Below are 23,656 nucleotides of genomic sequence, written 5' to 3'. Positions count from 1 at the left end.
AGACAACTTCATTTTGAAACTTAAATTTATTTTTAAAACTGTCAAAAATAGATACAGAGTATGAAACGGTTCAGGATGATTTATGTATACTGCTTTCAGGGACAGACATCTAGATGGTGCAAGTGTTTGCTATCTCCATTTTTCTCTTGGGGATTTTTTCTTCTTGCTCCTCCTTTCCATAGCCCCCAGTTTGTCTTAGCCTTTTTTTTTTTTTTTTTTTTTTTTTTTTTTTTCTCTGCTATTTCATTCCTTTTGGAGTAATTAGGTCCACTGCAATCCAGTGGTCATTAACCTCACATTAGAAACAGGATTTTAGCCAGGATCTTTATTGTGTTTCCAGCTAGCTTCTTAGGCTTGGTTAAGAAGGAAAAAAAGAGGCCTTTTTTCAGGAAAGCTCTTTTACCACATCTGCCTCTTACAGTTTTTATGGATTCCTACCAGCCTGTTCATAACTGTAGCAAAAAGTGCCTAGCTCAGTAATCCTATAACCAGGGAGTAATCTTCCTGTGCAAATGACTTGAGCAAAGCAGTGGCGATGGCAGGCCCACTATTTATTTACCACATCTCTTGACTAGGTCAGCATAGGAAAAAGAGACAATGGCAGCAAATTTCCACAGTCCATATTTCCTTTGTAAAAATGTTCCTCCTTCTGTTTTGTGACAGAACTTGAGGATGAAAATATTTCTCTAAATGAAAATATTCTTCTGTAGCCACAATGCGCGTTTGAGTCAATAAAAGATTTAATTTTAATTTAAACGGTAATAGAAAACATACGCTGGAAAAGTGGTGTATGTTTCATTTTATGGGATTTCATTTTTAGGGGATTCAGCTTTATTTGTCATTTAAATATATTATGAAGCTTAAACTTACACAAAAGCTGTGGCGTATGGTTGGAGTCTACCTATAGCTTAAGCTATTGAACTGTGCTCCCATTTTCTAGCTGTGCCCATGTGTTGTTCATATTCTGTGTAGATGTGTATGTGTGTGCACTTTTCTTTCTGGGCTTCATGAAATTCCTTTTATCAGTTTCTGTAGTATAATTCAACCAGTTAGTATTGGACCAAAGCTTCTCCTTGTGTGGAGAAGTCCTTGAGGAGTAGAAGATATGTCACTGAGATTTCAGGCCTACTGTCAATAAATAAATAAATAAATAAAATCAAGTATTAAAATACCACATTGACTTAGGTGATTTGGTGAGTTACTTCACTACAGATAACCAGTTCTCTCAAAAATTGTTTGGAGAATCATATTTAAGGTGTGAGAAACAACCTGTGTGTTTCTGAGCTATCTTCCTCTTTTACTCTATAAAATGATGGAAAAATAAACTTTTTAAAGTAAGTGATGTTTTTGCAGGTCGGGAGTGTAAAATTGGTGTTGGTTCTGTGAGCATCATCTTTATCACAACCTCTGTTTTGACAGGAGACTTTAATTTAGCTTTGTACGTTCATTTCATGAAAGGAATTTGCATGTAATAGCCAAAGTGCATCTGGGAAATTGTGACAGGAGCAATCACACAGTGAGTGACTTTATGGGAAAAACAAGCTGCTCATTCCCAGCAGTATTGCTCAACTTTTCAGAGAAGGACTGGGCCAGGGAACATGGAAATGTCCCGTGAGAGGTGCTGGGAGGAGAATAGTGTCAGAGGGCTTCTGGAGAGAGGTTTTCCCTGACTGTGTGCCAAACAAAGTAGACAAGGAGAGCTGTCTGGCCAAAGTGCTGAGGTCAAACCCTGGACCTCGGGGGTATAACTAAGGATGGAATAAGCTTTCAAGTGGGGTATAATAGGAAAATATTTCCTCTGGATTTTAAACATGAAGATTTCAGACATTTGTGATTCAAGACCAAAGCAGTCCACCTTTGGGGAACACATGAAAAAGACAACATCCTTATCTTAGGATGGTTAAGATAGGAATCCTGTTCGGCCTTTACTTTCCATACAGACTAAAACTTAACTTATTTATATTCATGATAAAATTTAAGAACGTAGTGAGAGCCATGAAGAGTCTATAGAGTAACTAATAACATGGGTCTCTTGGCTGGCTTCTGAGGTGCTGATGTTCTTTGGTCTCTGTTGTGCCCATACATATCTATGTAGAAGCAGCACTCAATTTTTATGCAAACTGCTGAGTCCCAGAAGCATGTGAACATTAGAAGTTCACAAAATGATAAGAATCTAATCACCCACATAGACTGGTTCCAATTTAGATGAGGGTCTAGAGTTATATACATATATATTTATATATCAGTACAATTCAAATACTTTCTTTTTGGGCTTTATTTCATGCTTTGTGTATAGTTATATATAATACATGTACGTGTATGTAAAAAAAAAAAAAAAGTATATAAGATATATATATAATTCAAAATACAGAACCACAGAATCATAGAATGGGTTGGGTTGGAAAGCACCTTAGAGACCACCCAGCTCCAATCCCCCTGCCATGGGCAGGGACACCTCCCACCAGACCAGGTTGCTCAAAGCCCCATCCAGCCTGGCCTTGAGCACCTCCAGGGATGGGGCATCCACAGATTCTCTGGGCAATCTTTTCCAGTGTCTCACCACTCTCTGAGTAATGGATTTCTTCCTTATATCTAATCTAAATCTCTATTCTTTTAGTTTAAAGCCATTACTCCTTGTCCTGTCACCACATTCCCTGACAAAGAGTCCCTTCTCAGCTTTTCTGGAGACCCCCTTTAGGCACTGGAAAGCCACTATCAGGTCTCCCTGGAGCGTTCTCTTCTCAACTCCAACTCTAACTTCCCCAGCCTGTATTCATAGGAAAGGTGCTCCAGCCCTTTGATCATCTTTGTGGCCCTCCTCTGGACTCGTTCTAATGCTTCCATGTCCTTCTTTTGCTGGGGGCCCCAGAGCTGAACATTCATTCTAAAATACGCTTTCAATTTATTTTAATTATATTGAGCCAGGTATTTATGTTACATACATCAATAAATTTGATAAGCTGTTAAACTTTTCATAGACGTGTTGTCAGCACCATTAATGCAATGTAGCTTTAATTCAGTGTAACATTTTAGCTTGTTTCCTAAGGAAACAAGGATTATGCAGTCACTTTCTGTCTGTCAGTCTGCTTTGTAGTTTGAACTGCTGTTCTAGCTCCTGCAACATGGGAAGGAAGTATGCCAATCTTGAAGATAATTAAGTTCTTACAAGTTTCAATATATCTGTAGCTAAGTAAAGAGGAAAAATCCAAATCAGTGTCCTACTGAGTGGAAAGCTGTTATATATTCTCTTTGGCAGCAATCAATATATACATACCTCCAGGCTAAGCACAGCAGGTGCTGTCTCCTGCCCAGAAGAGATGTCAGAAAGTATATGTGGTGAGAAGAGAGGCTGAAATTATTTTGGTTAAGGGGTGTGAGTGAGCTGGGATTCAAATCTGTAGGAAATCATGTTTCGTTTCTGTCAGTTACAGAACAACTCAAAATCTTTTTTTCAGTTCACCATTCATATTTCCGTTTCAAGTAATGTAATTACCGAATTCACCAAATACGCAGTTTTAGAGATAAGATGCCTCTGAGATGAGAATGAGTGGGATATTGAGAGTCTTTGTACAGTATGCTTAACACAGCTAAAGCTATTTTGCTTCATACTTTATCTTTACAATTATTAGCTATGAGCCATTTTTTGGTTTTGTTCTCTGACACTAGTCTGACTTGCAGCTTCAGAAATCTTTTTCATTGGTCTTTAAACAGATTTGTGTTAGTGCTCACTGAAATAAGTGAAGCATGTCACTCTAGAAGACCATTTCCAAAAAATCAGATTTCACTATGCTGTCACACAGTGTTCAAATATTTAGCTATTAGTACCATTCTAAGAACTAATAATTTAAGTTTATATTTCCATTAATATCAATATATTTATTTACAGTATAGTAACAAAAGGATTTGGTACTGTGAATAGTTTCTAAGAACATGCAAATAATAAAATTAGTTCATAAGTCTTGCTTTTATAAAACATTGAGCGTGAAGCTGAGATAAACAAAGAACAATGAAAAAGAAAAATCAAATAATGTGCCTTCTACAGGCTGGAAATCTGCAATGTGGTCAGCATAAGTGTATATATGTGTATAAAGTTTCACTTATCCTTTAAAATAATATTTAAAAATAAGTAATGTGGTAGCAGAATTACAAAATAAATAATTTAAAATTAGCAAAAGGAAACCTATTTTACTTCATAAATTATTTATGGAAGTCATCACTGCAGTATATTATATCTAAAAAGGTTAATAAAATTCCAGAAGACATTCAATGAATATTCTCTTGAAGAGGCTGAAAGTGATGCATTTATTTGTTTCAGGGCATGAGCTTGGAGAAGGGTGGGGACAGAGGTGTTCATTAAGAATATCCAAACGCTTTCCTGTTCAGTCTCCTGCTTGCTGCTGTGAAATAGGAGATTGAAGTAGGTGAAGCTAAGTTCTGGACGCCTGCAGGACGAGTGCCATCACCCTATAATGCTGATCTTGGGATGTTTGTGCACTCCAACAGCCCTTATCTCCTAGCCTTTTATGTTAGTGGATCTCATTAAATACCGCACAGCTTCTTCTCAGGCTTCATTTGAAAGGAAACTGGTACACACTGAGAAGAGAGAGGAGAGGGAAGCAGAAGAGAAAGGATTTTCCATATTATGTGGCTATGCGGATATTAAATACCATATTCCAGCTACATCCTGATTTGAGATGAGACCTGGATGATATCTCCTATGTGTCATCTAATTGCTGCAACACTTTTCTTTTGTTACACCCATTCTGTCCTCATCTCTTGCTTCCCTGCTCTATTCCTTTATAGCTTGTATTGCATGAGCCAGCCTCTGCAGTACCGTGGCATGGTAGAGGGTCTGATATGTTTGTGCCCCCAGTTCAGACATCAGAAGGACTGTTAGGTATAAGGCTGGGTACAGTTCTACTCCTGCTGGTGTTAGAGCTAGCTGAGCATCTCTGCACAATCCTGCACACATGGCATATAGATAGACTTTATAAAATAAACTGTCACCCTATTTTTCTCTGTAAAGTGTTTGCTCCAGGTTTGGGAGCATGCAGAAGTGCATATAGCTAATGAAATATTCTTAAGTGGTGTCATGGGGATTTTTTGCTCATTCTTATGTTTGGTTTTTGAAACCTCTGAGGATTAACCTTCAGCCTGAATGAGTCAGGCAATCCATTTAAGTCCCACCAGCAGTGCACTCTCCTTTCAGTAACTCAAATATAATCTGTTTTAATACAGTTAATGATATTTCAGTCATTTTTTTTCTGGTACTGAGTTGTACTTAATAGAGTCAAAACATCAGGCAACACATAAATGATAAAATGGCCCTTACATCTTCCCTCATTTTTTTGAGTCCATCATATAATACTCTTTTGTTTTCATTGTCTTGCACGCTCCTTCAGATAAACAGCAGACAGGAGAAGGAGGTATGATATGAGATTAAATTTTATAGGTATTTAATGTTGAAACCCACAGGTATTACTTTAGGAATGCTAATAATTTGAGCATAAAGATAATCTTCAAGGTTAATTAAAAGATACTTTGTATAAATGTGCAGTGGGTGTAGAAAAGGGAAACGGGTGTCTGTCAGAATGGCTGTGTGCTCTGCGGTAGGATGTGGTGTTCATTGGCATTTCAGGGAGAGGAGAGGTAAGAACCTATGCTAAGAATATGGTAGGTTACAATATAAAAGCATCTGGAATGTGGACAGAATATTTGAAATATGATTTATGTGAAAATCATTGTCTTGTTTTATTCTGCATTGTTCTGAATTCATTTGGAAGGAAAAATCTCTGCATTGTGGAAGTAACAGCTAAGTAGTGTAGACAGAGGTTTTATTATCAGTTGCTGGTGATGAGTTTGCTGGATCAATATATGTAAAATGAAATACTTCAAATATCTGTACAGATAAAAAAAACTGTTCTGAAATAAGAACAAAAACAAAAAATTAAAAGGAGAACATGATCAGATGTAGAATGAAAAGACAGCAGATGATTCATATTGTTATCAAAAACTGCTGAAGATCAATTTATTTGTGTTCAGAATTCATTCTGCTGCAGCCTAACCTTGTTTAATTATATTCCAGAAAGTCAAAGAAACTCTTCCTTGACCACTAATGTTTTTATGATTAATGGAAAAAAATATAGGAAGATATATGCTTCCATAAAGCCTTGTCTGCGTTTCATGCTGAATACCATTTTTTATTTTATTTATTTTATTTATTTTATTTTATTTATTTATTTATTTATTTATTAATATTCGGTGAACTGAAGAAAGTCTTTGGTAAAAACAGAACATATTTCCCTAAGGGATTCTAAAGAGGGGCACTGCTTCTTTCAGGCAGATGGGTAGATAACTTTTGGGAGTCCAGACAAGCTGTGACATCTCACAGCCATAGAGAAAGCCTCTCTTCATCAGGTAAGATAAAAGGGAGTGGAGCCAGATGCAATCTTCTCCAGAAAGATTACAGAATCTGGGCAGTTTTTGTCCATAACTACTATGATGAGCTCCTACCTGCACAGACAAAAATCACACAAATGAACCATAAAATGTGCTCCTGTATTTATTCCTTTTCTTCTGAAAATTACAACTGAACACCCATACACCTAGCCCAAGCCTGTCCCTTTGGACAAAAAACCTGCTTAGATTCTGTGATCTTTCTGGAAGGGATTCTGCCTGCATCCAGTTCTGTTCTCTTTTATCTTACTGAAGAATATGAACAAAGAAGAAAACGCATTGCAAATTCAGATGTGGAAGACCAGGTTCAGGTCAAACACTTGAACTTCGGCCTTCCATACCAGATATCAATTTTGTGATCATCTGTATTTTTTTATATATTGGGTTTAAATGTGCTTGGGTCTGCAATATTTTTTTCCCCCAAATCAGTTTCTATAAGAGGTCTCACATTTACTTGGGAGTCTCCCAGGGGAAAGCAGCCCCTTGGAGAATGTCTGATAATGGCATAGCATTGAGGCAAACTTCTGGCAGGATTTCATGGATTACTCTTATAATGCTTCTAGTTGATCTTCCCATTACAGGCTTAAAAAGCCAAGATTATCTTAACTTAGGCATGTCAGTCCTGTTTGAATCCAGGCCGTAATATTTTCATGATGAAAATTAACATTTTTAAGTGCTTTGCTGGATCAGGGCCCAGACGATTGTTACCTCTTTCAAATGAGTGCTTTAAAGCTTCCTTAATCATAATAATAAGGGAATTTTACCAATAATTATTAATGAATAGTATTACTCTGAAAATTCCCCTATGAATCTAACTGCATATAAGAATTAGAGCATTAGTTCCAGTATTTCAAAAATGTACTTTAGCAATCTTAATGCAATTTATTTACTTTCTTGCCCACTGATAATACATTTCTTTTATTACTGTTTCTGTTAAGGACAAATCCTTTGTGACTAGAAGGTCACATTAGATAATGACATTTCCAAACTGTCTGTGTTGAGAAAAAGAAGACAACACAATCTGAGTTGATTTTTGAAAATTAACTTTTAACGAGGTAAAATCTCTTCATTTTTAAATCTAGGGAGAAAAGCCGTGGCAACTGAGAAGTTAGAGACCTGAGAAAGGACCTTGGATCTAGATCTTTGTGTCAGTAAATAAGAGAATTTTAATACAAGGATGACTTTAGTAAGTGACAAAACCAAACCCTGGACATTTTGGCAAGCTTTTCCTAATTTTCTGTAAGCATTTCTTCACCTCTTAGAGTTGAAGGGTAGCACTAAGGCCGCTGATGTATAGACTGAAGTGGGCAGAGAGTAGGAAACCATGGAAATCATAGGCGCTACAAGATTTTTATTTGTATTTTTTGCATCAGAATATTAGAATCCGAATTTTTACAGGAAAGATCAGGGAAGTGACTTGATTTCATTGAAGGGCGAAGGCTGCCACAGAGCTTTTTATATTGTATGAGCTATTTTTATATTTTTATACTATTTTTATGCTGTATGAGCTATTTATATTGCTGCATGTACAGACAGGTTTTTCAAGCATTCTGTAACAATTAGCATTATAGGTACTTTTCAGCAACCTTGCATCATTGTACAGAGTGTCAAAGACTCTCCAGTTTCTCTGGTGTTTTTGTTCTTTGGTTTTCCTCCTGTTGTAACAAATAAAATCATGGTCTGTACCCTCTTTCTGACAAGTCCAACACTGCAGAACACTTTGATACTGTATATTGATTTCCTCTAATATGACTTTCATACTTCTTCTCTTGGTGAGACTAACTATATATCAACCTTAACAAGCCATCAAGCATGCTTATTTCTAAGGAACGTTCCTTAGTAACAAAGAGATGGACTGAGAAGTCAGAGGCTTTTTTTGTAATGTGTGTGTAATGTATATGATGAGCTTCTGTTTGTTTAGAAAATGGAGGTAATAGCTTTATCTTTTTCCTATGTAACAGCATATTCAAATGTACCAGAAGGTATTTGTAAGATAGGTTTCATTAAGACACAAATCAATAAACTGGAACAGGTATATCACTAAATAGGAAAAAAACGCAGGTGGAACACATTAAAGTAAAAGGATTAAGATAAAAGCCTTTGAAAAGAAAGCCTTGCCTTTGTGTGAGCCTTGCAAAGCTAGCTCTTTCCTCCAGAGTTGCTTGTAAGGTGGAGCAAAATGCATACAGTCCCTTCCAGTAGTCCCTACTTTTGTAACCACTGAGGGTTGTTTGCAGATCTGCCCCTTACTGCGAGCGAGTCCCTGATCCTCTCAGGGGGTTCCTGCATAACCCAGAGCTATCGGGTCCAGCTTCCTGCACCCTTCCTACCAGGTAAGGTCTCACAGACCCAACAAGTTGCTTCTGCGTTGGTGAAACCCTGGGAGAGAGACGTCCCTGGGCACACAGATGACACACCATGTCATCTAACTCAGCTTGGGAAGCCACAGTTAAAGTCATAATTTTTTTTTTTATTTTTTTTTTTTATTTTTTTAAATAAACGTGGCATTCATTGATATCTCAACTTGTGTTTATGGTGATAGCAGATGTCTTTGCATGTCTCTGTGATGAACATAACTAATTACTAAGAAACAGAAACTTGAACAACAGTGCAGGCTTGCTGGAATTAATAGAAACCGCCTATGTCCTTAAGACAGGATTGGAACCTGTAGGTAAAAAGTGATTTTTCAAACCTTGACCAGAGTTTATAAACTTGCATAGGTCATTTAAATGTCACTAATTTGTACTCTGTGCTTTGTGCAGCATAGCAGCAATTTTATTTTATATTAGGAAATGAGATGAACACTCCATTAAGAGACATCTAGCAAATTCTGTGCTGCTATCACAAGATTGCCAGCTTTTAAAGAGGTGATAACATATCAGTAGTCTGGAAATAACCTGGTAAGATCATAATTGAATTGCCCAGAAGATTCCTGCCCATTTTTGTTGTTAGGTTATCTTAGGACATTACTCAATCTGATAGGGACAAAACCTTTTACATGGTTTTTGGCAGAAAATATACTTGAAAACAGGGTAAAGAGATGGAACATGGCCAATTGCACTCTTGAGAGTTCGAGACTTATTTAATTTTTTTCCTCTTTAGAGAGCACTAAATGCATTTATATTTCATACTGTAATGGATAAATTCTGTTCTTTATTTTTAAAGCTGTATGCCTGCAGTTCTCGTATTTTAGGACTTTGTCATGCTTGAACAGATTAATACTTTATATGTGAAATTTGCTGAAGCTTCTATGTAATGAAGCTGCTACTGAACAGTTGGGCTGTATCAATCAGCTTTAGTCAAATCTTAAGTGCCAGATGGTATATTTGCAATTGTATTTCAGGATATGATCACAGATTCATTATTTGTCAGTTCCCTTAGCTTATACTGCTGCTTTAAGTAAAAGCTTTGTGTACAGAAAGGAGTCCATCACTCGATGTAAACCCTAAAAATTGTAACCCAAGGTATGCAAGTAAGCTAACATACAAAACAGCATCTTATAATATTCCCCAGAAGTTAAAATCTTCACCTGGGATAACTGAAAGACTTGTTTTATGGGGCATTTTGATACAGATTGTACTTTTTACTAGTGTTGCTACATATCTGTGCAGGCATGCCATGGTGGATTCCCATAGACATCTGTTAAGCTACTTATCACAGCTTCCTTTTCTCTGGAAGATATTGTGCTTTTTCTATTGAAGAACTAGAGTCCATTGCTTGTTAATACTTCACCTGCACAATAAGGAGATACAGGTTAACTTCTATGAGCTCAAAGGCCGACACGGTTAATTTTCAGATATTTACCTGGCTAGTCAGATGGAGAGCTATAAAGGTATTATTGCAGGGGCTATTTTTTTGCTGTCTTTTAGCTCGTGTATCCCATGAGGCACAGTATTTAGTCTTAAATTGTATTACAGCTTATATGGAACATATTCCCTGTATTTGCCAAGGAGCTGCTGCTACTTTTTGCAGACATTAGTAAATGAAAGCAGAACTCTCTGGAAGTTTTCTTTATTTACCCTTCATAGGACCATCCACACTGCAGGGAAGCTCTGTGAGGGTCTCCACAGGCAGTGGGAGAATGTTGCAGTCCTTCAGCCTTCCCATCATTTGCAGCCCACCCCAAAAAAACAGCAGCAAAAAGTTTAATCTTGAAACTGTAGCAGAGAAAAGAACTTGCCAGTTATCAGAAATACTTAATCTACCTTAAATTGCATGGATATTTCTTTATGTATGTCAAATGGTTAGCTTAGTTTTTGTATATTAAAAAAGCTGGTAAACATTTAAATTTGTGTACATAAGATGTATATGATACTATGTATATCGTTTAGATGTATTATGCCTTTTTGCTTTTTTTTTCTTTTGATTTCTACTGCTAAAATCATGTGAACCGTGATGTTAGTCACTCGACAAAAAAGTATTATTCTTTCAGAAACAATTGACATATATTCAAAGGTTTCCTTCATTTTTAAGTATTCATTTCCAGTATTTATTCATTTCAAAACAGTGTTTCCTCAGTGTATCCTTTACATGGCAACATTTCTCTTTGGGTCTTGAAATTGAGCTCCTGTTTCCTCAAAGGTGACTAGTTGTAGTCCCAGTTAGGATTATTTTATTATTATTATTATTAGCATTGTTGTTACTTCTTTTAAAACATGCAAAACAGCTTAGTTAGTCTATGTGATGTTTAAGGTCCTTCATGGCTTGCAGTCCATATCATACGTTGAATTTGTTGGGAAGCATTGCCTACTACTCTTTTATCTGTTACAACACAATTTTAGATATTAGTCTGTTCTCTCAGTTTCTATGTGTTGATGAAATCTGCCTTTTTCTGGGTAAAAATAAAAATTAAAAAAAAAAAAGGAGAATTAGTTTGAGGAGGAGGGAGTAATTCAAAAAGCTGTGTAAACCAATTACACTCATATAGGCTAGAGAAGAATTAAAGGAAAGAGTGATCCACATTTTAAGCATCTTACAATCCAGGTTTGGTTTAGTTTTGTTTTTTCCCCCAAAGCAGTAAAATTTATAGATTTAATTGATTTCTCACTGAATTCTCACTGGCAACTGAGGGTTTTCTACTTCCATTAATTTCTACGTTCTTCTGCCTACAATATATTATGCATATTTAGAACTGCTCATTTTATATTATCTATGTGTTTGCAGTCAGTAATTTCTGAGAGATCATTTCTAAAGAGAGAGTGGAGGATTAAAAACATGATTGCTCTTGGACCCAGGAACAGATATTAATGTAGGGTGGATCCTTCCTAGGAGAACCTGAATATCTGCTCTGGTTTGTATTTGGGGAAACATAGTTGATAAAAGCTAAAAAGAACCGCTTCAGCCATTTGTATTTGTGTGTTTGTTTTCTCTCCGGTCAGATAGGACGAATGGTGTGTGTTGTATGGTAGAGCATCTGTTGATTCAGAGAACTGTGAACAAATGGAAATGACAAAGTCAAAAGCCACGCTCTGGTGAAGATGAGCAGGGGCTGCACGCTGGTGGTGGGTAGCAGAGGATGATTGTCACTGACAACGCAGGCTGTTGGTGTCAGCAAAGTAGGAGGCATTCGGTTTATTTATGTCACTTTTACTTCTTTACTGACAAGCTGCTGATCTAAGCTGACCTGCATTTGAAAACACTGGGTGGTACTGACTGGCAAGTATGTTTGACACGAGGATGAAAATTAAATACTGGCCTCCCACCTCAGTTTTCCTGTCATTTGCATGCAGCCAAATGTTGTGCCATGCTGCATATCGGGGAGCACACTGACATTTTCTTCATACAAATGTGCAGTGTGACAAGCAGAGCTAGCAGGGATCGGTGGGTTGTTCTGGGAGAAAGCACCCTTGTTTCCTCTGTCAGTGCAAGAGGGCTGATAGCAGCCCGTTCTGGAACGTAGCTGCTCAAGAGGCCCCTCACAAGCAGTTTGCAGACAAAACTAGGCAAAAATCCAAAGGCAGGTTGGGCACTGGGGCTACAGGGCTGTGGGTGGGAGCTGTCAGGCAGCAGGGTCACCCATGGTGGGCAGAGTGGGCATGTCTGTGCTGTGCTGCCCTCAGCCTCTCCTTCCTGACACGTGCTGCTCTACAGGGATGTCAGCATTTCACAGGTGAAAAAATTCACCACCTCCTTTGTCTGGATTCAGGCAGAATAAAATTAACTGCATGACAGGCAGCTCTGCTGCCTTGAATCCTCGCTCCTCTCCTCCGCCTCAGCCACCCCATTTTAAGTCCGCTGATTGCTCTCAGACCAGCGAGTTAAATCCAGGCTGCCACTGAGTGTCTCCTGCTACTCACTCCCACCTATTTTATCTCACCTGCCTCCCTGTGTTCTCACTGCGCTGCTCATCCTTACCTTCCTTTCGCTGTTCTTCTGATGCCACTGACATGTTTGATAGCCTTTTCAATTTCATACTCTTTCCATAACTTCTGTTCCTACTGCTTAGACCAAACCTCATATCTTTTTTGCATATTTCTCCTTATTGCGTTTTTTTTTTTTTTTTTCCCTTTTACCTCACCATCTTCATGAAAAATCTCATTTCTCACTCCTGCTTGCAGCAGGCACCAAGGAGTGTACCCTGGGGTTCCTTCCCTCTCCTAGGAGTTGGCTTCTGGTGCTCAGGACCATTTCTGAAAATGCTGGACTCTGTAACCCAGGATCAGATTTGTATGAGAGCTGTGAGAAGCCTTTACAGGGTACTCCACCTTTCCTCTGCCATTTGTAGGGCAGACCCTGCCCTGGTCCTTGCCTGAGCTGTGCTTCATCTCTGCTTATGCCCCTGCCCAAGCTCTGCCATCTCCTTGGCAGGACATGGGACCTATACCATCATTATGGCCTAGTCCAGTGATCCAGGTCTGTGGCCACCCCTGCTTGCCCTCAGCCTGGTGCCCTACTACTTGTCCAGGAGCCATGGGCTTGTGCCCTGGGGCTGAAGGGCTGCCCTGCCTGCCCCTGCCCTCCCCCAGCAGCCTCCCTCCTGCCCAACCCTTTCCAGAATAACCCCAATAAGATCTGTGGACGCTGCAGTGTGCCTCTTGTTTGCATGGCAAACTGCTTGTAGTGAAAGCATTTCAGTCAAGTGGAAACATTCGCTGGCTTGAACTGCATGCTGACAGAGCTGGCAGCCGTAACGTGTTGCTATGTGCAGGCAATGGGCTTGGATTTCTGCTTATACTGATGGATATTTGGCTTTTTCACTTCTCACCAAAACACATAATTCAATTGGTTCCTGCAGTGTTTCTTGCACTTTTGTGGATCTTTGGATAGGAATTTCAGAAAGGCCTGGCTTTAAAGCCAGACAAGCCAACAGGGAGTTGCTACTGGGTCAAGTATAAGGGCTTTCTTTGTTTATCCAGTAATGTAAGTTGTTAGGGTGATGAATGAGAACCAATAAACTTTGGTGTGGAGGAAACTGAAAGAGAGTTCTTGACTAATGACAGATAGGAAAATCAATCCAGAGGTCAGAAACTTCTTAGAGGAAGCACACACAGTGGAGTGCAAAACCAGCAGTAATGTGCATGTAGGAAAAGATCCTATCAAACCAATTTTTTGCTAAGCACAAGAGCTCAAAATGTGTGCAGAGGTTTAGTGCTGTAGTGAGCTTGGGCTGTAGGCCCAAGGAGGATGATGTGATCGGAGAATCAGGTGAAGAGAAGAACAAAAAAGCAGACTTTTCCAATCAATATTATGGCAACTGTGCATAAGTATATATATACCTTACGTCATGCTGCACTTTATGCTAGTGTCAGAGCAGTAGCAATTGGAAGTAAATCAATGTGCAAGTGTGGTAAGGTCTGGGGAGGAGTTTTTCATGTTATCTTGGATACAACCTTTTTTGTTGTTGCAACCAAAGCCCTTCAGGAGCATGAAAGTAGTACTCTCTCCAGCTCTGTATGTGTAGCTGCTACTTGAAAGGCAGCTGACATGCTGAGTAACAACTGCCTTGTAGATCCCCACAGACGCAGAAAAATTGCTTAGGCTTCACACAGAACATGTGAACATGCAACGCGTAGAATTTCCTCAGTGTAAACAGGCTCTCTTAACTAAAAAATGGCATATATATAGTAGACTGTAGTCTATTGTGATAACTACAGTAACATATTTTGTTATAGAATATCAAGTATATTTTAAAACTGAGCTATATAACATAATACAGAATAGTATATGGAGTGTATTGGGTTTACATGGAAAGGTTTTGGTAGCAGAAGGCTCCAGAGGTGGCCTCTGTGAGCAGAGCCCAGCAGCTGTCCCATGTCAGATCAGAGCCAGCTCCTGCTGGCTCCAAAAGGGACCCACTGCTGGCCAGAGCTGAGCCAGTGAGTGATGCTGGGTGGATCTCTGGAAGAGCAGCGATGACGGGAAAAACAAAACAAAACAAAAACAAACAAACAAACAAAACACTGTGCAACAGGAATGAGAAAATGTGAGAGAAGCAGCCCTGCAGCCCCCAAGCTCAGTGCAGCAGGAGGGCAGGAGGTGCTCCAGGCAGGCAGCAGCAGTTCCCCTGCGGCCTGTGGAGAGGCCCCTGGTGGAGCAGGCTGTCCCCCTGCAGCCCATGGGTCCCACACGGAGCAGATCTCCACGCTGCAGCCCCCCCATGGGTGGAGGAGCCCCCGGTGGAGCAGGTGGCTGTGGCCTGGAGGAGGCTGCGGCCCATGGAGAGCCCCCACAGGAGCAGGCCCTGGGCCGGAGCTGCAGCCCATGGAGAGGAGCCCACGCAGGAGCGGGAGGTCTGGGGGAAACTGCCGCCCATGGGGGACCCATGCTGGAGCAGTTTGCTCCTGGGGGATGGATGCCATGGTACAGAACCATGTGGGAGCAGTTCTTGGAGAGCTGCTGCCTGTGGGCAGCCTCCGCAGGCTCAGTTTGGGAAGGACGGCATCCTGTGGGAGGGACCCCAAGGGGAGAGGGACCGTGAAGGAGCGGCAGAGATGAAGCATCAGGGACTGACCACAGCCCCCATTCCCTGCTCCCCTGCAGTGGTCAAGGGGAGGAGTTAGAAGAGGGCAGATGAGGGGAAGGTGTTTTTAGTTTGTTTGGTATTACTTCTCACTGTTCTAGCTTGTTAGTAACAGGTAATAAATTACATTAATCTCCATATGTTAAGTCTATTTTACCTGTGATGATAATTGTTGAGTGATCTCTCTGTCCTTATCTCAACCCTTGAGCCCTTTGCATTGTATTTTCTCCCCTTTTCCTTTTGAGGAGGGGAAGTGAGAGAGCAGTTGTGGAGGAGCTCAGCTGTCCAGCTGAATAAAACTACCATGTATGGTGAAAAGAAAATTATATAATTTTTATCATACTATAAAATATTTTTGTTGTTCCAAAACAATTATTAAAGAAGGCGTTTCAATGTTAATTAGTATCTTTGATATCTCAGAACACTCGATTAATCAGAATATGCAGTCGTTCTATTGATGAACATGTTTAGCTATTGATAGCAAACTGCTTCATACAGGAAAAATAAATTATGTTTCCAGCGTAAGCAATTGAAGTAGCATCCTCGATTTCTCTCAGCCTTGTACAACTCCTCAGCAGGAAACGTGGGCCAGCTCCAATTCTATTCCTGATGCCCTGGGTTTTGTTAGATACACCCTCGTTAGATTCTCAGTCTGAGTGCTGTATGCCCTCCGGTAATGTTGATTAGTGTAGTAGTGAAAAGCCACAGCCATCAACCAGAGACCCCTTTGAACAAACAAAACAAAAAGTCTGTCCCTCTCCCAGTGAGAATTACTCATAAGTAATTATGAGTGAAAGTGTAACATAAAAGACAAAGACAGATGGGGAATTGCAAAGGAATGGTGAAAAAAAAATCAGCCATGAGGATAGATAGTGGTCTCAGCTTTCCTGAGCAGCCTACGTGCTGTCAGGTTTTTTTTTTTGTAATTATCATAGCAAATGAGATTTAAGAAAGGATTTGAAGGAGAGCAATGAAATGACTTTGCAGGTGTTGCAGAGGGTTCTTCCAAAGTATGAAGTGTAATGGAAGGAAGCACAGAAGTGCTTGACTGAAAACTTAACAAGGGGCTAATGAAAAATAACTTACAGATTAATTGTAAGTTGGCTGTTCAGTACCGACTGGGAATAATAATGAGAGCAGTCCATGGAAGTGAACGTGAGGCTCCTTGTGTTTGATATACTAAGGCAGAGAATGGTGGGATGCAAGGAGAGAGGTCACGCAGTCAGGGTGATGCTCTGGAAGCATCTTTGAAGCAGCACACTGATTAGGTGCTGTGTCTGTCCAGGTCAGAGAAAAACATTTTTTAACTAATCTGGTCTGCAGATTATGAGGGTCTGGAGAAGGGTATTAATTAAGTGCATGTTAAAAGATTATATATAAGCAATATTGTACAGAAAGGTTCTGCAAGACTTGGTGTGGATTTGATAACCTGAAAAATTATCTGAATCAGCATTCAGGCACGTGTCTTAAATGGTGGGCTATATGGTGCCACCGTACACAGTGATTCAGGAAGGATCTGTCAGCATGAGTCTGTGGAGGTGGGTAATAAGAATTTGGCTATGTTGAGATCAGGCTGATGCCTGAATAGAAATATCAGAAATCAGTATCAGAAATATTGGCTGAGATACCAATTTGAAAGGAGGAGTTGGTAGTTGGCACTGCGTTTACAGGAGAGATTACACCTGAGTGCTATTTCAAGAGGTAAGAAGACCAAAAAAAGTCTGTATAACCTGGAAGTAAGCTTGAAGTTGTTCCTCAGAAAGACATCTAGAGCAGCAGTTACAGAGATCAGGATAGGACTGTGTCAAGGAAGTCCTAACTTCAAAAATAAAAACTTAGGCCTCCTAACTATAAAAAACAGTTGGCATGTCAGGAAGAATGAAGAATGAGTCCAGTTCCTCAAGCATGGGTAAGTGCCAATGCTAGAGATTTCAAGACTTGCTCCATTTGAATGCAAAAGATAAAAGCCAGCATGAAAGGAACAGAAGAACTTCATGCAGTAGAATTAAAGCTATGTAACATCAAAGGAAAGGAGGCAGATGTAAGGGTGACTGCGAAAGCAAATGAAGTTAAGGGAAAGACGGGAATTTTTGCTTTGTGAAAGGAAAACTGATAGGAATGGGAGGAGAATGAAAGCAGATGTGATGGGGAAATGAGATTTTGAAGGAAATCACAGAACTGGGGAAGATGGCTGTGGCTCTTCAGAAAGTGGAACATACAGCAGGTCTGAGCACAAGTGGTTTTTGTGTTTTCAAGGATGAGGCAGAGAAAGGAGGGAAAAAAGAAGAAAAAGTCAAGTTGATGTTAGATTTCTGTTGGAGAAATAGGCATGTAAAGAGAAAAATAAAGCCAGTAGAATTTAAGAGCTAGAGTTGAGCAGGTGACAGTCATTGTGGATGTGATAAATAGATAACAGAATAAGTTGTTTACCTAGGAAAGGTGAAGGAGGACAGAATTAATTTCTTGTGGAAAAATAGAGCTTTTTCTCAGTGTAAGAAGAGGAAGAGAAGAGGAAGATGATGATGAACCAAGGCTAGGATTAGACCTTAGTAAGGGAGAATAACAAAAGAAAAGAGGTACGTGAACTGGGGATTTATGCAACTACTGACTGAAATAAAATTAAGATCTGTGAAACATCTGTGTGAAATGGCTGTGCTAAATGGCTGCATTGTGCTCTTTTAAAAATAGGCTCCTATGATTGAGAGTACCTGACAGTCTGCTGTATAGCACATCCTAAAACCTTCCAGACTTCCCCATTTCAAACTGGGCAGAAGGTTTCCAAGTCTGCAGTTTCTCTTTTGAAAGGGTAATGTGCTGGGAGGCTAGGTGTAGTGTGCTGAAACTGGTGGTCGTCTTTGTGTTTATGCCTGTAAGCTTCTGATTTTTGCTTAGAAATCAGTAGAAATGTAGTAAGAGCATGAACACCTGATATGTTCTTTTATATGAGGAACAACCAGAGTAATAAAGCAAGGAGAGTAGGGTGTTTTCATTACATGATTTTCAGCACTGGCAAATCGGGCAATGTTAAAAAATACAGAAATACATGTATATGCATACAAGGCTAATGTTTATCAGCATGGATTGTCAGCTTTCTCTGGGGTATGTGCCTAACACAGTGGATCCATAGGCAGTACTTCAGTGTAATAAAATATGTTTATATTTGCAGTCATATATGTTTCCTAATACCAGTAACTTCAACAAAACACTCATTTATTCTGTTTTTAGACCTTACCCATCTGAACGTTAAAACCCTTTTTTATCTTTGTGATCTTCCAAAGACAGTGGCACCAATTTCCCTTCTTACTGTCTGTGCTTCTTCTGAAGATCTGTAATGGAGGGAAGACCTACTGACTTTTACTACTGACTTTTTATTCCCTAAAGCTTCTAGTCTTGCTTTGAGGAGCTCATGTGAATTCCAAAATACCAGGCAGGCTTTGCAGAAATTCTAAGAGTTTTTTGTTTTGTTTTGTTTTTGTTTTTCTACATAAGAATATCTAACAATGATTTAATACAGAAAAAAAATGACATCCACATGGAGATATTTTCCATTTCTAATAGGAGTATTAACTCATCATTTAATGTGTAATTTACCTTTAGCTCTTCATAAGATGTAGAAATCAAGGTTCTTTTTGAACCAGTAATCAAAATTTGCTTTCTGGACACACATGTCTGAAATGGCACCAATGTCATGGCGTTTACATATGAAATCAGTTTTAGGCAATTGCTCAAAAGCTCCAAGTTATCCCAAACATAGGTAGAGCAGAGAGAGTAGGAGATGACAAAGTATACTTAACTGCCCCAAATTACCATGTCTCCTGCCCTGTGCCTCAGGAAATATTATGTTAAACTATATGCAGGGTGTTTACAGTGCTAGATCTAGGTGTCTAAATTGAGGGGTCTACATGTTGATATCTTTATGGGGCCTACATGTTCACAATCCAATCATCATCAGTAGAAATCCTGTCACTACAGTCAATGGACATGAGAATGCCTCAACTCACCCTTAACTAGCCAGCAAGATCTGCCCAGTTGAGCAGATTTTATGAATTTTCTGACAGAGGATAGGCATCTTGTTTGCATCTAGCTAGCTATCCAAATTTAGCCATTTTATCTGGAGCAGTCTCAATATAGCAGCACATGGCAGATGCCCACTGCAATGGAGAGCGTAGGTTGAGTTGGTCTGCAGTGCTTTATATGAGCTTTTTTTGCCTAGTACGTTTCCCACTTAGAACTGATTAGAGTAAGATCAGAGTGAGCTCGTGGGGATCGTATGACCTGGGGCATGAATCTCATCTCTGTGAGATTTCTTCCTGTTCTAATCTGATTAATTAGGCAGACAGGTTCACAGCATCATGTTTTCTAATATGGCTTGTAACTCCTGGTTTAATGCTTGTCAGAGATGATCATGACCCCTCGCTCTGGATATAGCAATGGCTGAAGATGTTTTTGCTTCTCTTTTTGCTTTATCACAAAGTAGAGTTTAGCTGCAGCATTATAGCCCTTGTAATTGTTAGGAAAGAACATACCAGAAATGCATGTGGTAATTGCCTGGTGACACCTTTGCCATCTCACTGAAATGTATGGGGATGCTTTAGCATGAGGGAAAGCAGTAGATACGAGACATACTGAAAGGCCATTGCTTTGGTGAGAGACAAACCAAGCAAAACTTCTCCCTGATTTTCCTCTGAACAAGCCTCTATTCATTCTTGTTTCCAAATAGTAAGCCAAGTCCTGCTACTCCAGACAATTTTCCATTAGCTTACTTGGGAGGAGTCTGAATGCATAACAATTCAACAGAAGAGGTAGGTTAGCCCAACTTCAGGTTTTCATCAGCATGTGCCATGTTCATACTGCAGTCCTATCAAGATTTTTTGTTTTAGCCAATTGTGCCCTATTTAGTCCCAGGAAGAAGGTCTTAATAACCTCTTGAATTTCTTTTCAAATAAACTTCACTAACAGTTCTTTATTTTAGTCTTAATGATGCATTTTAGTGTTAAAAGATCAGACCCAATCTCCATCAATGCTAAGGAATAATTCCATCGATTTGAGGAAAGTACAGATTTGTGTGGTACAAACATTGGTGACAGTGCTGTTTGTCAGCACAAGGGTGACTATGAAGATTCCTGTTGTTTTATAGTTCAGTATTATTTTGGAGCTTCACCTCAGTCCTGTCTTTCGTGTTTTCCTTATGTCTGTCTCTCTCATCTTTTTCTTCTGAAACTGAGTGAGACGTTTTTTTTTTTTTTCCTGTGTCTGGAGGGAGAAGCACGTGACAGTCCAAGGGTGGGGTTGCTGAGAAGCTGCTGAAGACAGTGGCTGGAGATGGAGTTGCTGAACTGTTGATGAAGCTTGTTTAAATGGTGGGGGGGCAAGAAAAGGGAGTGTGCTGAAAAAGCTGGAGGATGTTCAGATCTGTGGGAAGAAGCAGAAACTCTGGGACTTGTCTTGTTTTAATTGATCTGTCAGATACAAATTATGTGACTTGTGCTAGACAAAAATGATGCATATGTGCATCCCTGTCCAGACTGAAGAGAGTATATATGCTGTACTAAAGGGACTCAGTGTGAGTTGTTTAATCCCTTGGTACAAACAGGCAGGTGTATGTAGGTCAAAGACTGCATCATTGAAAGCAGAAAGGTTTTAAATTTGCTCTCTGCTTTTGGAGGTTGACTGTGCTTTGAACAAGGAGTTCGGAGATCATAGTCACTTCTTGTGCTGCATAGAGTTAAAAGGAGAAGCAGGCTGCAGGACACACAGCCTTCCAATAAAAGGCTCAGATAATGCAGCATTTTCCGAAGGTCAAAGAAATGCAGAGTCCAGATTAAACACTCTGCAATATGTAAATGCCACGCCACGTATGTTGGAGTTGCGCTTGAGTGCTGCAGGGTGGAAAGCCTGTGTCTGCATCCCATTTGTTTGTTGCAGCAAGCCAATTGCCTAGCCCAATTGTTTTAGCGATGAGCTGATCAATATCCCATTACTGGATGTAACAGTTCCTGCAGGAAGTGCACAGAAGATTTTAATGCATGAATTATGCATGCTGTGCTCATTCTTTAGTCTCAGAGTGGTGACAGAGATTGTAAAGATGACTGGGATAGTTTCTTGCAGAAAGTGACTGCAGTGAAATGCTTCATATTTTCATGCACACAAGCAGCATTGAGTGGGACGGCCTATTTACGAAGATATAAATCCCTGAGCTTACAGCACAGAATGCTTGATTTGAAAGCATTGCAGCCATGTACAGAGCTAGTTTTCCTGCTGTCTAACCTGCTTTCTGCCGAAGGTTGGCTGAGGGATGCTAACGGCTGTGCTTTGCTCTGAGGTCACAGCTTGAAGTCTTTTTTTTTTTTTTTTTTTGTAATTTGCTTTCTGCCGCAGGAGAGGATCTGTGAAGTTTATTGGTGCAACCATCCCTGTATTTTTTGCAAAGATACAAACTTGGAATAGTTATTATGAACAAAAGGACAAGAAAAGATTCACCACCTAAGGTAAAACGGGGTATTTTTTCTTTGTAGATCTGTGTGCAGAAGAGGGAATATGCTGAGGCAGGATTATGATGATGCAGTGTGGTTACATTGACTCAGATATCTGTGCTGGAATGCAGCGTCAGGATTCTCGGTCGGGTATGGCTGCATGGATCCTGCCAGCATGGGTGTTGTAAAATGGTTGTTTAAATATTGCTGAGAATAAATACTGCTATACTTTTTCAAATCCTGCAGCTTGTGCAGGAGTTTGCATTTCTGATCAATTTTTTGTCTGCTATAGATGACTGCATTGTGGGGAGGGGCAGGGCAGTCACTGAGCTTAATCAATATAATAACATGATCCATTTCATTAGAGGTCCTAAGCAAATAATGGCAATGGAATTTCATTGACTTTTATTCCTCTGTTTGTAAATCCTCTGTAACATTTGCAAGCTACAGTGAAATTTGTGGCAAACAAGGTCCCAGAATCTATTGCTTGACTGTCCTGTAAATAACTGTGATCAAACTGCTTCGTTTTGGGTAAAAGACTGAGCTGACAAGGGAGGAGACAAACCTGTCCTTATTGTCCTTCAGAAAACTAAGTACTGCCTGAGATTTTACATACAAGGGTCGCTATTCCTAATTGTCATTTGCTGGAAAATAAAAAGAGGCAGAGGGAGAAAATTTAAAAGCATTTATATTCTTTTCATTTGCACATTTGACAGCTTAGGATATATTCAAGAAAATTGTTGTCTAACCAATGTAGGTATACAGTAAATATACCACCTTTTAAAAGAGCAGTTCAGTTATATAATTCTTGCTTATTAAATGATTTAACAGAATAAATGATTAAAAATGTATATATCATTAATATTTTGTGTATATGAAAAATCATGTCTTAGAAGGCACTGTAGTTTGGAATATAGAGCAGAAATACTTTACATACTGTGTTCAGCAGCTTGAAGGTATATCCGTACTTTCAGATAGACATATTGTCACAGAGCACTGAGAAACAGTTAGTTTAATAAGGCTGAAAGCTGTTTGCTCTGTGATCTGAATTACCAAGGTGCTACCAGTAGGTATCACAGACGGTCACAACAGGAATGCCATGTGCTACCCTTCCCTGGGTAGCTGCCTCTTTTCTTCGAATTTACGTTGTTATCTGACATTTGCATTTAATAACACCTGATGGTCTGGTTAGGATGCCAGTCCTTATGTCACACCGTACAGAGACACGTAAGGACTCCTGCCTCAAGGAACAGCTTGAGGTGGGTTATTAATTACCTGGTAAAGGTCCGTAAGGAATATATGAGGAACTGAATAATCAGCTGGGAAAATGCTGCACCAGAAGTCCGCTAGTGCTCATATTGCCCATTTCAGAAGAGAGGACATTAATATTACATACTCGTGTTCCACTAACAAACCATCAAGCAGTTGTCAGCCTGAAGTGGCATGTTTGAAGCCCTCTGCGTGGGAATGCACACGTCGTTGGGCAGCCCCCCAGCTTAGCAGTTTCCCTGCTGCTTGTGCAAGCTGTATCCTGCCTGCTCTTGCGCAGGGCCACATCCTCGCATCCTCTGCCCTTCCTGAGCTGGGGGAAGCAGGCAGTGGATGAGGGGTGAGGGGTATGTTGAGCCCATGGTTTCTGGGCTCCTGAAGGCCTCCTGGATGCTGAGTCACGGAGCAGGTTGGAGAGGTGCTCACCAGCCCCCGCCTGTAGGCACATCAGCTGTTGCAGCCAGATGAAGCCTGTGGAAGACAAACGCACAGCTAGGGA

General features: G+C 39.9%; 1 protein-coding gene across 3 annotated transcripts in view; it reads left to right on the top strand.

Moving 5' to 3' along the window:
- CNTN1 (contactin 1) overlaps window positions 1–23,656 on the top strand; it is a 251,559-nt gene that overhangs the window by 78,836 nt on the left and 149,067 nt on the right. The window contains exon 1 of one of the 3 annotated variants that reach the window (XM_082763610.1): window positions 21,794–21,903. The exons of the other annotated variants lie outside the window; for them this stretch is intronic. The gene's annotated coding sequence lies outside the window, so the exon portion shown is untranslated. Of the gene's footprint in view, window positions 1–21,793; window positions 21,904–23,656 lie in introns of those variants that run through there. 3 annotated transcript variants of the gene reach the window in all.

The sequence above is a fragment of the Aythya marila genome (assembly GCF_965140915.1).
Source record: "Aythya marila genome assembly, chromosome: 1".
Classification (NCBI taxonomy): Eukaryota; Metazoa; Chordata; class Aves; order Anseriformes; family Anatidae; genus Aythya; species Aythya marila.
Note: the sequence above shows the minus strand (reverse complement) of the source record. Positions and strands in the feature narration are given on the sequence as shown.